Here is an 18,061-nt window from a genome sequence, read left to right as displayed (position 1 = left end):
CAAAATGATGAAATTTCTAAATAAATGAAAAAATATTGTTTTGAAATCTTTGTCTTGTTTATTTTATTATGAAAAATAGAACTGAAAAAATATTTCATATTCTGACTGAATAGTTCACTCTTTTCATGAGGTAAGATTTTCTTTGTTATAGGTTCATTGCAATACTTGTATAGGCAAACAATTTGAATTATATATAACTTTGTGGTGTACATAATAGTATGCTTATAATTGCAAATTTATAATATAAACACTTTTTGTTAAAGTTTTTGCTTTCTTTATTCACAGCTTGCTATGTACAATTATTCAGTCCACTATATAAGAGTGAAGTCAATAAATAATTTCATTCACTAGAATATTCCTGCAATTCTTAGACAAAACATTTTTTCAATCTGTTCTTTAAAGATCTTCCTCTGTACATCTTTATTGAATGGAGAGATTCAAATGAGAAGACAAAGCAAGTTTATTTGGACAACAACATTCTAATATCTTGTTCATTCGTTCCATCTTTCAATTGATAATTACATTGTTGTATTTATATGATCAAGTTCTTGTGCATCAATGATCGTGATGATATGACTCCTTTTTGTTTATAGTCATCATGTTGAAATTTCCTCTTTCAAATAAATGTAGGAAAAAACATGTTCCATTTCAAATTAATAAAAAAGTCGCACTATGGAGAAAAATATCAGCTTTAAGTTTTCCGTTCAGTATTGATCTGTGAATGATGACCATGAAAATCCAGATTTCTGACCTACAAATACACAAACTCAAAAATTATCAGTGAAGAGATCAATAAAATGGCTATTTTATCATGTTTATGATTAATATGATAAACTTTCATTTAAATATTCAAGTACTAAATTACAAAAATCGCTTAAATTTTATAATTGTTTAATTAAAGTACAGCTTATTTAAAATTATAATAAAAAAATATAGGCCACCGATGAGTTAAATAAGATATTACATTTTTAATGCCAAAAAATGGCTTTTTTGCACCAAAGGGAGATAATTTGGAGCTTTTTCAATGATATATGCATTTTAAAAGTCATCTGGGGCCAAACCGAATTGATTGTTTTGAATGCTTTGGTGTACCATATGATAAAGATATAAATAAATTGAGTTATGAAAAAAAAATATTAAAATTTTTTTCTGAAATTGTTATACCCTAGAGCCTCCTTAAATGTCATTTGATCTCTATTGGAGAAATGTCTCATTGGAAATCAGACTGCTAAGTGTTTCTTATTTTTATATCAACCCAGCCATATTATACCTGTCTAATATCAGGAGCTTGTACATAGTTCAGTGGTTGATGTTGGTTCATACCCGTCATTTTTATTTTTCATAATTTTTTGTTTTTATAAATTAGTCTGGTATATTTGACGTTTGAATTGATGCTCTGTTTCAAATTTGGTTAAGTGTTGACTTTTATAGATTACTATAACATGTATAGGGTATGGGTTTTCTCATTACTTACAGGTCATCAATGGCCTCTAATAAGTAATTACAATGCTTACATCCACTAAATTGAACTCTGATGGATAGTTTTCTCTTTCATCATACCACATCTTATTTTAATAAATATTTAATTATTATTCAAGGACAAAAAATTTTATAACAGTGGACTTACCATTTAGGCTTTGTTGACCTCTGTAAATCTTATTTTGTTGATAATTTCTTCTGTTTATAGTTTCCCCTTTATCTTTCATGTTCTTGCCCTACACATAAAAGGGTAAACATCATTTAATGACAAAAATAACTACTACATGTATTACATAATTAGTAGGCAACTGAAAATTTTGTCTTATTTGTATATAACATCAACTTACTCATCATTCTTGCTGTTCAATATCATGAATATTATCATTATTCTATGAATATGAGGTCACAGTAAAATTAACCTTGGCAGGCAGACATCTTTTTTTATATGATACCTTGTAGTCATTCCATACAACAAGTAGACCTATGCTTAAAAAATCTAAGGCCAAAATTAAAATAATGTTTATTTCCCCTCCCCCCCCCCACATGGGTCAAAAATAAGCGCCCGGGTCAAAAAATTATTTTCCACAAAAAAATCGAAATTATTTTTTTCCTGAAAATAATTTGTTTCCATTTTTGGAAAGTGCTTGAAAGCACTTGAAAGCAGAAGGATTGATAATCTAAATAAATACACTCAAATTGAGCACAAACAACTGATAAGTGGCCTGGACTGGACAAGTCAAACCATTCATGTGACCATGCTATGACAATCACATCCAGTTAAAAAAAACTAGAGGCTCTCAAGAGCCTGTGTCGCTCACCTGTTAATGTGTTTACTGATGTCGGCCATCTTCGTTGGTAGGCGGGGTCATTAGACACTTTTTTTTTAAAGAGATACCCTAGTATTATGATTGTGGCCAAGTTTGGTTAAATTTGGCCAAGTAGTTTTAGAAATGATTTTTATACAAGTTACAAAAATGACGAAAAGTTGTTCAATATTGACTATAAAGGGCAATAACTCCTTAAGGGGTCCTCTAACAATTTTGATCATGCTGACTTATTTGTAGATCTTACTTTGCTGAACATTATTGCTGTCTACAGTTTATCTCTATCTATAATAGTATTCAAGATAATAACCAAAAACTGCAAAATTTCCTTAAAATAACCATTTCACAGGCAGCAACCCATCAACAGGTTGTCCGATTCGTCTGAAAATTTCAGGGCAGATAGATCTTGACCTGATCAACAATTTTACCCCATGTCAGATTTGCTCTAAATGCTTTGGTTTTTGAGTTATAAGCCAAAAACTGCATTTTACCCCTATGTTCTATTTTTAGCCATGGCGGCCATCTTGGTTGGTTTGACAGGTCACGCCACACATTTTTTAAACTAGATACCCCAAGGATGATTGTGGCCAAGTTTGGTAGAATTTGCCCAAGTAGTTTCAGAGGAGAAGATTTTTGTAAAAGTTTACAGACGACGGACGCAGGACGACAGACGACGAACGCCAAGTGATGAGAAAAGCTCACTTGACCTTTCAGGTCAGGTGAGCTAAAAAAAAACCTGCCTTCCTGGTCTGTTTACAAAGGGTAGACCCGGGGAGGGGAAACAGACATTCTTTTAAATGTGGCCTGATAAAATGACAAAACCAAGAAAACTTATCATTGACCAAAGAACAATAAAATGCGGTCATGGTTTATATATGAATCTGCCATTCAGACATGCACACCTTACAATTGTTTCATATCTACCAAATATAATCTACCTGTAACTTTAAACATATGATAAACTGACAAAACAATGCAGTGTTTCATTGACCAATGAACCATGCATGAAAATGAGGTCAAGTTCATATAAAATATGACAGACAGCTAAGTGCATCTTACAATTATTTCATTCACTAAATAAAGGGGCCTTATTGCTTACAGTATCCGGAAAATTGACCAAACCACAAAAACTAAATATTTTCAAAGTTCCTTATACCCTGCCAATTTGTTATGGTTGTGCCTGTTTCAAGTCAGGATCCGATAATTCAGTGATTGTCGTTTGTTTATGTGTAACATATCTGTTTTTCAATTTTTTTGTACATAAATTAGGTTGTTAGTTTTCAACTTTCAACTTGGCTATCATGTGTAAAATCATACAAGTGTTGGGAAAACAGGAAGTTGTTGAGTGATGAATCTGAAAATGCATCACACGGTATAGCTGACTTATTTAACCCCGAAACCAAATTTCAGAAATCCTTCTATTGTAGTTCCTAAGGAAAATGAGACGAAAAATATTCATCGGACGGACTGACTGACGCAAGGATGGATGGACAGACAGGGGTAAAACAGTATACCCCCCCCTTTTTTAAAGTGGGGGCATAATTTTAATACGGGGCTATAAAAACCCATGCAAGATGTCAAAACAAAAAGAAGTAACCTAATTCTTACTTGTTAGGGGCTATTTATTTATTGTCGGTTATACATATAACAATACAACATATTAAAGGTCTGTAGAGCTTTTATCCGACATACATATATATGACAAGCACAATACATTTGTACATGAAACATAAAGCTCATCACTGAGATAGTAGTCTCAGATAGAGGGAGGCGGGGTCAAACTCCCCTATTCAATCTGAATGCAGGACAGAAAGTCACAGTCAAAAAGTCACACACTGTCACAGGACAAAAAGTCACAATTTAGTTTTGAGATTATTTTTCTTTGAACAAGAAAACACTCTTTTTGTATTTTTCTTGAAGTTTTATACATGAACATGATGTAGCAACTTTAAATTAAAATTTATTAAAAACAAATAAATCAGTGCATTTATAGGTTTGCGCACATTACCATTACATTTGCGCACAAAAATCATTACGTTTGTGTGCAGCTTTTGATTACATTTGCACGCATTTTTTAACATGTAAATATAAAAAAAAAGATATAGTATGATTGCCTTTTACAGCTGACTATGCGGTATGGGCTTTACCTCAGGCTTTGCTCATTGTTGAAGGCTGTTTGGTGACCTATGGTTGTTAATGTCTGTGTCATTTTGGTCTCTTGTGGACAGTTGTCTCATTGGCAATCATACCATACCTTCTTTATATTGGCTTATGGTTGAAGGCCGTAAAGACCTCTAGTTGTTAATGTCTGTGTCATTTTGGTCTCTTGTGGACAGTTGTCTCATTGGCAATCATACCACATCTTCTTTTTATATTATGAACAATTTCCTAAAATTAAAAATGAATATATGTAATAAAAAGAAGATATTTCAAAATCTTTTTTTCATTTATATTCAATCAATTGTCAACAAATTGTTTGTGACTTTTTGTCCTATTAACTTTGTTACTTTATGCCTGAGTTTTAATGTGGTGTTCGTCTTGGGGAAAGACTATTTCCCTTGAAAGGACCCGACCTGGACTGTATGCATATAAGAAGGACTTAGGCTTAAGTACTGTGTAATTACCTATTACTCGGGCGTTGTAAACTGTATCTTCGTATGCGTCTAGCTTGTAGTTGACCATTGGCTGAAGAGGGCGCTGCAGGCGTGCGCAGGCTCTGACATCCGCTGTATCCAACCAGAGGCCCATTGGTGTCCATCGTCTACTCCTGGCAGGGAGAATGGTATCAGTTGTCTACTCCTAATAGGGAGAACCCGGGCTTAGGGTAAAGATACAACACCCCCCTCCTTCCTAAAAAGGAGGAACTATAAGTTCCGACAAAGGCCTGACAACTGAAGACGCCCCTTATGCCTTAAATTCAAAATACTAGTTAATTTACCTAACCAACGAATGGGTTATTTCTAAAATCCACCCCCCTGTTCCCTGGCTATTGGGTCTCTATCTAAATTTTATCTTTTCCCTAAAAACATGGCATTTAAAAAAAATAAATCACTGAACTATTTGCCTAAGACAATGAAAAAAAAAAAAAAAATTTCACATCCGTTACTCGGAGCCACAACTCAGAATTGTCCTAATTCTGAATCACATATCTCTAAAATACACAAAAACTAAATCTACTACAAATAATCAAAAATTTACAAAGATCTCTATTTCTGTCAGTTCATTAAGCTCCCCTTGAATTTCCAATTAATCTAAACTACCTGCTATTCTACTAAATCCCCCTTACAAATTAAGCACCAGTTCCAGCATGGAACAAAAAGTGAAAACCATGACCATAAAAAAAATGTATACACCAATACCGTTCTTCAATATGGCGATAAGTAAAAATGTCTAACACTAGTCTACTATTTACAATTTTTACACTGGCCTGGTTTCCAAGTCCTTGGGAGTACAGCTTCCAGACAGGAAGCGGAGGCTAAGCCAAAACCAAAAAGAGTCCAGAATTACATTCACGTTATTGTCACTTCTGGGTAGCTCATTTGACTGTTACCGTGAGTTCTGCCATGGCTGGCAGCAACTCCATCCTCACGGATCTGGTTAACTCGGCTCCCAGGTAGGTCAGCACGACCTCCTGGTCTTCCAGATCGAACAGTTCCCTGGCCTGAGCCACAGCGCTGGCAACAGATGTTACTGCCACTAACTTCCTAGTGTTGTGGTACACTAGAACCACCAAGGATTCGTCTGGCTTGGTGGCCACGGCTGCTGGCTCCTCCACTGGTGGAGTGACCCTCTCTTCCTCCTCCTTCTGGGGTACCGACTGCACTGTCTGTGTCACTGGTGGGGCATCCACAGAGCTAGAGCTTGCCTGAACAGTAGTCTCCGGCACTGACACACTGGTTGTGGACTGAGCCACGACGGGCTCTGCCACCTGGCAGAATCTGGCATTGGCCTGACATAGAAGGTCATATGTCGGACCGTTAACTCCCTGGTACTCATCAAGAGCGACGCAGGCTCTGTGTGCTGGGCTTAGGTACCGAAGCACACCTAGGATCACCCTCCAATATAAAATCACTACCGGGCTGGTGATGGGATGCAGGGAATACACACTGCGTTTCTGCCAGTTCATCTCCAGACAAACGGCTCTCAGTGGTGGCATGTCCACTCCTTGGATCTTACAGCCGCTTGGGATGGCTGCTCTCTCCTGCAACCAGGAGACAAACTCTGAAGAGGTTACGTCTTCTCGGCCAGTGAGCCACCTGGCCAACAGGATTACCATATGGCCCCTGAACTGGTGGAAGCCTTGATTGGACATCACTTCCCTGTTGAAGTTGGACTCAAACATTGGGGACACATGATCCCCCAATGCGTGCTCCCGCAAGTGCCTCGTCATTACTGGGCATCCAGGGACTGGACAAGCGACGTCCCTGACACTCACCCTCCAGGTCCTCTCCCTGTAACCACTTATGGGGCCTGTCCAAACTTGTGCCTCCCTGCCCCTCCATGCGTCCGGTATTTCTCTCTTGAAAGCCATGGGGTCCGTGCTGGCAGGCACTGAAGCAGACTGCTCCCTACTGTGTGTTGTAGGCACTTCCCCCTGCACCTCTGGCTCTTCTGTCTCCTCTGGAGTGTTAAGAGTCTCTTCTGAGATGACAAGTGTCTGCAGGCTATCAACCAGAACAGGTACCTCCTGTTCTCCTGAGACACTTACCTTGGCTGCTACTGGAGCTGACTGCTCCACAGCCTCGACCACCAGTTTCCGTGGCACCTCATCCTGTGTCTCCTCTGGAGTACCCTGTACTCGAACAGGTACCTCCTGTCCCCCTGACACACTTACTTCTGGTATTGCTGGTACCTCCAGCAATACTATAGGCGTTACCTCAACAGGTCCATCCTGGGCAGGTTCCTCCCTCCTGTCCCTTCTCCTGTTGGTGGCCGTGTCCAGTAACCTCAAATCAAAGGGCTGGATGCCCACTCCCGGCTGGGAGTCACCATCACCTCTTCTCTCCTCCTCACTACCCACGCTGGAGCATGATCTGAATGACTCAGAATCCGACATTCTAAAAAATATGAAAAAAAATAAACAAACATTAGTTAAACTGACAATTTACGTATCTAATACACAATAATTAAACTGACTATTTACACAATATGGTTACCTACGTATTTTCTCCCCCTCTTTTATCTTTTGAGGGTGGAGTAGGACGGACAAGTTGGCAGTTTGGGCAAATGTAGGGATCTATCTCATTGGCCTCTTGGATTGACATACCTATGCAGGTTAAATGGAACCATTCCCTACAGTTATCACATTGGACCATTGTCTCACCCGTGTCTGGGCCCCGACACACACAGTACTGAGGGGTAGTAGGCTTGGTCTTATTGCCTGCCAAGACGTCAATACCTTGTTTAAATTTGTCCCTACACGTCTCCAACCAAGCAGGAATCTTCCTATCCCCACATGGCTTGAGTCGGTCATGATTAGTGTTAAAAACCACTCGTTGGAGTTTCACCTTGTACACGTACCCGGTAACCTTACTTATAACAATGCCTGGCCCTTTCCATGGTGACCCTAATTTTTTACATTTACCCTTAATTTGGGCAGTGTCTAAAACATACACAAGATCCCCCGGCTGGTACGATTTTTCTAAGACCCTAAGGTCATAGTCTCTCTTCATTCTCTCCTGGGAGGTCTTGAGCTTATCACGAGCAATGGTATGCGCACTTTTAATAGCTTTTTCAAGGTCTATGATATAGCTATCAGCACCCTCATACTTCCTTTCGCTCTGACTGCCGAACATAAGGTCTGCTGGCTGATTGGTTTCCCTGCCCAGCATTAGCTTGTTTGGTGTATACCCTGTGCTCCTGTTGACACTAGATCTCATGGCTCCCCCTAGTTGAGCTATATGTTGATCCCAGTTTTCTTGTTGTGAATCAACAAAGCATCTGACTGCATCCATGAGACTGCGGTTCTGTCTCTCAACCTGTCCATTTGACTGAGGACGATATGGGGTCGTTCTTGCCTTATGAATTTGCAGCAAATCACATACTGCTTTAAAGAGTGCGCTCTCAAAGTTACGTCCCTGATCTGAGAATAGCTGGAATGGATAGCCAAATCTTGTAAAAAACTCATTAATAGCCGCCTGAGCAGTTACTTCAGCCGTTTGTGACGGTAGTGGTATACATTCCGTCCACTTGGTGAATTGGTCTGTCATCATTAAAATATGTTCATTGTTTTGTTTCGTCTTTGGCAAAGGGCCCATAAAATCTATGTGGACTCTTTCCATAGGGTACCCAGCATGGTACTTGGTCAGAGGACATTTACTATGTCTGCTCGCTTTCTTGTTCTTGTTACAAGTATCACAACTAAGTACAAACAAGTTAATGTCTTTGGTCATGTTATACCAGTGATATTTGTCCTTCATCTTGGACATGGTCCTTGATACACCTTGATGTCCTGCACTAGGCAGTTCATGACAGAGCTCCATTACTGTTTGTCTTAAAGAAGTGGGTACAACAAGTCTTGTATTGGCTCCCTCTGTTTTGGGTTGACTCTTTAAAATACCATTGTCGTCTAAGAAAAATCTTTCTTTATTAATCCAGTGACTCTTGGCTGCTGGTGGTGCCAGGAACAAATCATTGGAGAGTGGTTCACAGCCATCTTTTAAATACGGGAGGATAAACATCAAGTCTAGATCACTCTCTTGGCCTGTTTTTATATCCTCTTCACTGAAACCTGAGATAGTTATGCCCTCTTCTTGTGCGATTGCTGCCACGACACAATCAGAAGAGTCATCCATTACAATTCTCGCCGTTGATGGAGTAAAAATCAATTCCATACCTGTACTGAATGGTGGTAAATCACATTCCTCAGATGACTGGCTCGCTATTGGCTCAATTGGGTTTAAGCTGCGGTAACAACAGTCGTCAGTAACTGCAGATTCAACTGTTACTGCAGGTTGTTCCAAGGTTGAAACCGTTTCTGGTGTTTCAAATAACATCATCATTGCTGTTGCCACTCGTTTAAGTAATCTTGGTTTTTGCTTCCTTTTTCTAGCCAGTGGGACTGCTTCATCTACATCGCATAAAAACTGTGCCCAACTTTGATGTGCTCGCTGGCAGTAATTACAGCCCTTGCAAGGTAAACTTGCCAGTATGGTGTCTGCAGTATAATGTGGACATTCTTTTAACCTATCCGGGAGACGAGACAAGACATCTGCATCAATGTGTTGTTTACCTGGCCTATGCTTTATGACCAGGTCATATTGGCTGAGCTCTTCCAACCATCTAGCTAATTGCCCCTGGGGCTCTTTGAAATTGACAAGCCATGTCAAACTACTATGGTCTGTCCTCACAGTGAATTGTCTTCCCAGAAGGTAGTGTCTGAACTGTCTAGTAAATCTAATTACCGCCAACAACTCCTTCCTAGTTGTGCAATATCGTTTTTGTTCTGCTGTAAGTACAAAGCTACCATATGCTATGGTCCGTTCCTCTCCATCTTGCACCTGAATGAGTTCTGCACCTATTGCATTTTGGGAGGCGTCCGTATCCAGGATGAAATAATCCTTGTTGTTAGGCAAAGTAAGTACTGGTGCAGATAGTAAGTTGTCTTTTAACGTCTGAAATGCAAGTTGACGTTCATGGTTCCATGAAAACAAATTTTTTCCTGTCACTTCATACAGTGGAGCAGATATTTTGGCATAGTCCTTGATAAATGAACGGTGGTAGTTCACAAATCCCAGGAATTGTTCAACTTCCTTTGTGCAAGTAGGCACCACCCAACCACTAACTGGTTGCAAATGTTGCTGGCCTATTTGGAGGCCCTGGTTACTGACACTCCTGCCTAAAAATTCTACACTTGTTCTGAACAGAGCACACTTTTTAGGCTTTAATCTAAGTCCATACTCTCGAAATCTAGCAAATACATTTTGTAGGTTAGTGAGATGTTCATCAAAAGATGGTCCTAAAACCAGTATGTCATCAAGGAAGGCCAAAACAGTTTTCCACGTTAAACCTCTGAGGACAAGGTTCATCACTCTGGCATAAGTACCTGGTGCGTTGCAAAGTCCAAAAGCCATCTTGACGCACTCAAACAATCCATATTTGGTGACAAATGCGGTCTTCTTACGGTCCTCTGGCTTGATCTTTATTTGCCAATATGCGCTATTAGCGTCCAGTTTGGAATACCATATGTTTCCAGCCAAAGTATCCAGACATTCGTCTATCAGGGGCAACGGAAACAAATCACGTGATGTGACTGAGTTGAGCCTTCTGAAGTCTATGCACCAGCGTACCCCGCCATCTTTCTTCCTGATAAGCACTGGTGCTGAAGCCCATTCTGATGTTGAAGGTTGTATAACTCCAGCATCTAACATTTTCTTGAGGTGTGCCTCCTCCTCCTGAACAAAACAAGCTGGTGTTCTCCGCATACGGAGCTGAATAGGCCTGGCATCACCAGTATCAATTTCATGTTCTACATGACTAAAATTACCAAGGTCAAACTCTGTCTTTGCAAAGACATCACTGTACGTGTAAAGCAAAGTTCTCAATTTTGATTTCTGGTCTGATGTCAAATCTTGACTGGATGTTGTAAATAGTTCTTGAAGGTGATCTGGTAGATCCTCCTGTGGGGGCGGTGTACCTTTTTGACTGTTACCTTTTTTACTGGTTGAACAAGTGCCAACACTGAGCTCCTGAGGATCATCCATAGATTCAATTACTGTCACAGCATGTGCCTCAGCTACTTCTATTCCACCCTGGAGTCGGACAGGGTTGTCCGTCACATTCATAAAACAAACAACTGGACTTTGTCCTTTAGCACAAACTGATCTGGGAATCAAGAGTGTAGTCTTCGAGTTTGGTTCTATCACAAAATCATTATCCTGTACTGGTACTGTACAATTCATTCGCATTACTGAATTAGGTGGGACTACTACCGAGCTTGGTATCGTAATTCTGCTGACTGAGGGTTGAGCAGATGGTGTCTCTCCTCCTAAGACTAGCTTAACTGTCTTGTCGTTGATAGACATGTATCCTTGACCAATGTTGAGTATAACATTATTACTAGCTAGGAAGTCATGGCCCAGTAGCATCTCACAGTCAATTGGAGCGATATATAAGTTGTGATTGAAAAGTAGGTCCTGTATACTAAACAGAGTAGGATTAGTAATTCTGCAGGTCATCTGCATTTCTCGGCCTGCTCCATGCATAAGTGTCTCTCTAATGACATAAGGTTTTTCTTTCAGAGAATCAAAAACTTTGTCCTGCATTATGGTAACCTCTGAGCCCGTATCAATCAATGCAGTTACTAGCTTGTCCTGGATTTTTACCTGTACTCTCAACAGTTGAGCAGTCCCAATTGTTCCTACTACTGTAAACCCATTAGATGGTCCCTCTGTAGCTTGGTCCTCTGGCAATTTCATTGTAACTGATTTGCGTTCTGTTTGCTTGTTCTGAGTTGGCGGTTTGCTGCCAGATGAGTTATTTAACTTTGGGCAATCTCTTTTGAAATGTCCTAGTTCATGACAATAAAAACATGCCCCGTCTGGGGTTTGTGACCTGCGGTTACCAGCACGATTATTATAACCACCTCTTCTACCTTGACCACGTCCACGTGAGGTATTATCTGATCTATAGTCCCGACTGGGCGAAGTACCACTAGATCTGTTTGAATGTCGCATTTCCTCTGTAAGTGTAGCCATTGAGGACAGTAGGCTTTGCATCTGTTGCATGCTCTGTTGTTGCTCTTCTCGTTGTTGACGAAGCTGTTGCTCCATTTGAGATACTCGTGTGTCTATGTTTGGTTTAGATGAGCCTACCCCGTGCACTGATGGTGTGTCACTAACTTGTGCTGTTGGTGTTGGAGCTGACGCCTGTTTGACTTCATGTGTTTTTCCTTGAGCAATATGAGCTTGCACAGCCTTTCTTGAATGCTGATACCACTTAATTATATCAATTGCATTTTCAACCGATACTGGTTTAAATCCACATGCGTGTTGTCCAGCCTCTGGGTCGTTGCAACCTTGACAAAATTTCATTACTGCTTGTTTTGTCATGTACTCTTCAGAAAGGTCTTTGAAGGATTGTGTTGCCAGAGATAATACACGATCCGCCCAATCCGCCAGGGATTCCTCTGTCTTTTGGGTAATAGTCTGAAACTGTATCTGTGAAGTTTCTTGTGGTTCTTGAAAACCAAAGCGTTTCACCATTTTAGTCACTACTGTACTAAAAGCAATGTCTTTGTTGGATTCCAGTAGCACTGTATAAAAATCACTAGCTTTGTCCTCCAAGCACCAACAAAGCTGTTCTCGTTTTTGTTTGTCCGTCCAACCGGCAGCCTCAGCGTACCCGGTGAACTTTGTGTAAAATGCCTTCCAGTTGCCTTTCCCTGTGTACTTAAGGTTCTTGGGCACCGAAAAGAAAAATTTCTTGTCCTGTTTCATTGGAGCTGGCTTCGCTCTATGACGGTTGCTTGAGGAATGGTGACCATCCGTTTCCGACTGACCATGTCTGTCTGACCTCCTTTTGTCATGCTTCTTGCCTGAATTCTTTCGGTGTGGCGATGAGTGTTCACTAGCCTCCTCCTCCACTGGTGAAACATGTCTGCTTGATATACTGAGTCTAGAGTGTGTTTTGTTGCTTCTACTCTTATGACGACTCCGACGATACACTACCCCTGATGTAGAACTAGATGAATCAGAATCACTATTTGAGCAGCTCGTAATACTAGACATACTGCGTTGATCCTGAAACTGAGTGTGTGGACGGTTATTGTACAGCTGTTGTTGTGGGTACACTGGCAAGTGTGGAGCTGTGTCATAATACCCTGATTGAGTCATTCCTTGTACAAGATTTGGTGCTGTTGAAGGCTGATAGGGCCTCCCTTGCTGATATGGTATATTTCCAAATGGCTGTTGAGTCTGATGTATAGGTGCAGTAACATTGTGGATATGTTGCACCGGTTGTTGCCTGTAAACTTCCTGTTGGTTATGTATGGCCTGAGGCGGTTGCCCCTGCTGACCCATTGTGTTGTTGAGTGGTTGTTGAAAACCTGACTGGTTGGTGTTAGGTTGGTATAGACCTGTTCTGTTAAATTGTTGTGTCGGTGGAACATGGCTGTTGATATGTGGTATATTAACTGGATGGCTGATCGGTGGTTGATGTTGTTGATTGTCAATCACTCTGTTTTGTTGTCCGGCTGTACCGACTGGAAAGGTATAGTTTTGTTGTCTAGTTGACTGTAGTTGACCTGTTGACCTGGGACAGGGTGGTTGATTGGCCCTGTTGGCGGTCGGTGGAAGTTGTTGATAAAGTTCCCTTTCCCTGACGGGTGGAGTAGACCTAAGTGCAGGTAAAGGGTTTGACCTGTTGATGTTGGGTTGAGGTGGTTGTTGACCTGTAGCCCTGTGGTTGATTGGTTGGTTGGCAACAGTCGGAGGTGACCTGTTGAAACCTTGTTGAGTAGGCAATTGTCCGGTAAGCACGGATGTGCCGTGTGATTGATGTGGTACGTTGCTAATGGTATGCCGGGTTGATTGTTGAATTGATTGTTGAATTGGTTGTGTGTTGGTGACTGTATGACCACCAAGTAGATGAATGGCTCTAGTATTGGATCGCGGGTAGTTGTCATTATGTTCAACAGGGAGTTGAACAGCTTGCTGTCTTTGTTGGTTGTGGTTGATGACCTGTTCAACAGGTAGTTGAACAGCTTGTTGACGCTGGTTGATACGTTCAACAGGTAGTTGAACAACTGGTTGAGGTTGTTGGTTGAAGTTGACGGTATGTTCAACAGGCAGTTGAACTGTTGGTTGTGGCGGTTGAATATAGTTGACAGAATTTTCTAACAACCTACTGCGCTGATTGATTGGTTCCCTAGTCTGGCTCTGTTGGAACCTGTCGTTGAGGTGGGTGTTCTCGAAATGTTGCTCTTTCATAGCGGTTGACGATTCGTGCTCTGTACAATGTTCACCCACTAACCTTGGTTGTTGATTCAGCTGAACCTCTATCATAGTGGTGCTATCATGCTGAATACTCATAGACCGATCTAGACTTGGCAAATCTGGCTTATCTGACGGTTCATATTCTACATAATGTGGTCCGTATGCTGGGTCAATTACTTCTGGTTGTAAAGTTCGGCTGGGAAGTAACGATTCCTCACTACAGGACAGATTATCGTCAAAAATTCTGCAACGGTCCATCTCTTGGGTTGGATATTCATTTTCCTCGATGCATGAGGGCATGGATCTCATTGACGTGCGATCAACCTGCGAATTCCACACTGTATCCATGGCAATCTCCGAGTCAGAAAAAACCGGTTGATTTAAATAAGGTTTTTGATAAATTTCACCCCCCTGGACAGGTGCCTGTGTGGAACCGTGTTGGTCTATCCACCTCTGTGTATCGGTGTTAAATTCTTGCAAATGAGCAATTTCCCGTCTAATAGTACCCGGGGTGAAGGGTGTGGACACAAAATTTGCTGCCCCTCCCTCGTGTGATTTTACATGTGTATCTGTCTCATAGTCTTGTGACTCATGTGGCTGACCTTGATACCTGACATCAACATTGTCCATGTCATTGAATTCACAAGGAGAAAAATCAATCATATCGGACACAAGGGACATTTTATTTTTCATATATGGTATTTGGGCCAATATTTCTGGTGTAATTGTTATGCCATTATTTCTCATTACTATAATTCTACGAGCAGTAGCCGTACCAATGCCAGGTACATGTAGGAGAACAGACTCCGGACTGGAGTTTATTTTGATTTTAAACCCACTCATTGTGCTGAATATTAACCTATATTCAGTGATACTTTCACTATAAATAAATGACAAAACAATAACAAAATAATAAACAAGTCTTTATTGATTTAAATCCCGTTTACAAATAGCAAAGATGTGTATTGCATATGTAAACAAATCACGGAAATCACTTCCGGTATTGATCTCAAGTATCGCTGTTACCTGGTAACACGAAATCACGCGAGACTCAATCTGAAAAAATCAATGACTTGAACAAAGTTTGAAAACTTTCACAGACAGTGAAAAACTTATCTTACAACGCTTGGTACCGCTTCTAAAGCTCTTCTTTTAAGCCTAATCCCAATTGCAAAGTCTCAGAATAGCCAAATTAATTCTGCCAATCACGCTTGATTGCACCTGGTCAGAATCCCCTGACCAAAATGGCTAACTAGGTCACACCATGTGTGTTCGGACCACCCGCAACTACCAATAATGTGGTGTTCGTCTTGGGGAAAGACTATTTCCCTTGAAAGGACCCGACCTGGACTGTATGCATATAAGAAGGACTTAGGCTTAAGTACTGTGTAATTACCTATTACTCGGGCGTTGTAAACTGTATCTTCGTATGCGTCTAGCTTGTAGTTGACCATTGGCTGAAGAGGGCGCTGCAGGCGTGCGCAGGCTCTGACATCCGCTGTATCCAACCAGAGGCCCATTGGTGTCCATCGTCTACTCCTGGCAGGGAGAATGGTATCAGTTGTCTACTCCTAATAGGGAGAACCCGGGCTTAGGGTAAAGATACAACAGTTTGACATGTGTTTGACTTTTTGTCCTGTGACTTTTTGTCGGAATGTCCTGTGACTTTCTGTTTTTGCAGAAGTCCAGGGAGTGTTAAAAAATCACATGTGCAAGTTGAGAGTCAACACTTACACAGGGACTACACAATACTTTTTCAGAATGTCAGCAAAAAAGAATCACTGGTGACAGGGGAGTGTAACCGATGAATTGATCCTGAATCAGATAAGATTTTCCCGGTACGTCTAAACACCGCTCAGGAGGACCTCCTGGGTGCACACATGCAGGGCATACAAAGTGCACTCATGGCAGACCCTATATAGTCGCCGTCGTATCTGCACACATGATGGATGTATATATTCGTTATAGATCGTCATACACTTCTCATTTTAGAGTTAAATTTGCAAGCAACCTCTTAAGATTCTAAAGTAATAATGCTACTAAAAATATATTATTTCCCCCAATTTTCGCAATTTTTTCGCCATATAAAATATTTAGGCGACTGTGCTTTTAGTGAATATAAACGATGACGAGGCCTCACGAATAAATATAAATATGAAATATACTGGAACATCGATTAGCATAGATCGAGTAGCAGAGTAAACTTCCACATAAATCTCTAAGGTATTTACGCCGGATAATATAGACTGTGCTCCTGAATAAAGTTGTCAAATACATTAATTTGTGTTTTTTACTTCTACAAGAAATTTGATTCAAATGCTAATTACGCACCATTTGCTGAGCAGAGAATCATTCTAAGCCAGGAACCGTCTATAGATACTAACTGATAACAGTAAGAATAGAAAGTCTCTGTAAAAAGGCAGTCAATACTAACAGAACTGTATTAACTTAATGATACATGTACATCAAGTTCCAGCACCTCACCAAGCACCCTTGCCTTGCATACTGAGATGGCAAACTGGTGTGTGTCAGTATTTTAATATAAAACTGCGTAGGTTCATATCGTTTGATTCAACGTTTGTTTGGTTATTTTTTAAGGATCGTTGTAAAATTATATCTAAATCTTTGTTAAAACACGATTTTAAATTGTTCAATTCTTTCTATTTCATAATTTTGTCAAAGTCTACTTTTTAAAGTTTTAAATTTTACAGAAAAAATGAATATTCCAATTTGATTTGAAGAAAATCTTTTTGAACTGTCATGACATGGTGTTGCAAAGCTGATTACAGGTAACTATAACATACAGTAATTTTCCATTACGACAGTGCGTGTATTCTCGGGTGTGTATAACGTATAGTTTTCTAGAGAACATCCTGTCTACGTGTAATACAGATTGATGACATTATACAACATTTCTTTGGTTAAATGTGATAAGGTATCTGTGTCCATTCCCTATTTTAACACCACTAATTTTTCGAAGAAAAAAAAATCAAAAAATAATTATATGAAATTAAGAAGAAAAGTAGCAAATATAAACTTCAGTAATTGCGCATTGAGTAAACATAATTCCAATATTGCATGAACAAATCCGTGAGAAAACGTATATATACATGTATGAATAAAGATGTGTTTTAAAAGACCTATTGGCATTATTTCACACTAGGATCCAAGATAACTAGAACTAAGCAATGGTTGATCCAGAAATTTTCATAAGTGGGGACTCATTGACTGCCTTAGAGGGGTCACGTCCAGTCATGCTTCCGTGATTCCCTATATAATCTACCATTTGTTTCCCAAGATTTAGGAGGGGGGCTGGTACACACATATATATATAAATATACCTCTGCGGCGGAGCCAGCCATTTGAAAAGAAGGGGGTCTCAACCCAGGACAAAAGGGGGAGGGGGTGGTTCCAACCATATGTCCCCATTCAAATACATTGATCGTTCAAAAAAAGGGGTGGTTCCAACCCCCGAAACCCTCCCCCTGGATCCGCCACTGATACCTAGTATGCATATAATTAAGAACAGCTTTGAATATATGCATATAAAATAATGGTACGTTTAAAAACCGTTCAGGATCTCCTGGTTGCACACAGGACATTAAGTAACTTAGGACATGTATATATAATAGTAAGAGTTCAGGGTATACATTCGATAACTAACATATTTTATAATTTTGTAATTTTTGTTTTGATAAAATCAGAGACATATAATACATGTATTGAGACATATATAATACATGTGTCTCTGAAAAAATCAAACCATCTTTAAAGAAGTTATTTCAGTTTGAATCGACTGTCTTTTGCATTAGAATTCCAAAACGT

At 40.0% G+C, this 18,061-nt stretch overlaps 1 protein-coding gene and 1 long non-coding RNA gene across 2 annotated transcripts in view; both read right to left on the bottom strand.

Moving 5' to 3' along the window:
- LOC139486633 (glycine receptor subunit alpha-3-like) overlaps window positions 1-18,061 on the bottom strand; it is a 32,473-nt gene that overhangs the window by 3,626 nt on the left and 10,786 nt on the right. The gene's annotated exons all lie outside the window — the stretch shown is intronic.
- LOC139485112 (uncharacterized) lies at window positions 252-16,413 on the bottom strand. Its single transcript, XR_011655257.1, has 3 exons — window positions 15,971-16,413; window positions 1,628-1,715; window positions 252-751 (listed from the first exon to the last, which is right to left on the bottom strand). It is a non-coding gene; the product is annotated as an uncharacterized lncRNA (long non-coding RNA).

This window comes from Mytilus edulis, chromosome 8 (assembly GCF_963676685.1).
Source record: "Mytilus edulis chromosome 8, xbMytEdul2.2, whole genome shotgun sequence".
Classification (NCBI taxonomy): domain Eukaryota; kingdom Metazoa; phylum Mollusca; class Bivalvia; order Mytilida; family Mytilidae; genus Mytilus; species Mytilus edulis.
This window is presented reverse-complemented; position numbering and strand designations above follow the sequence as displayed.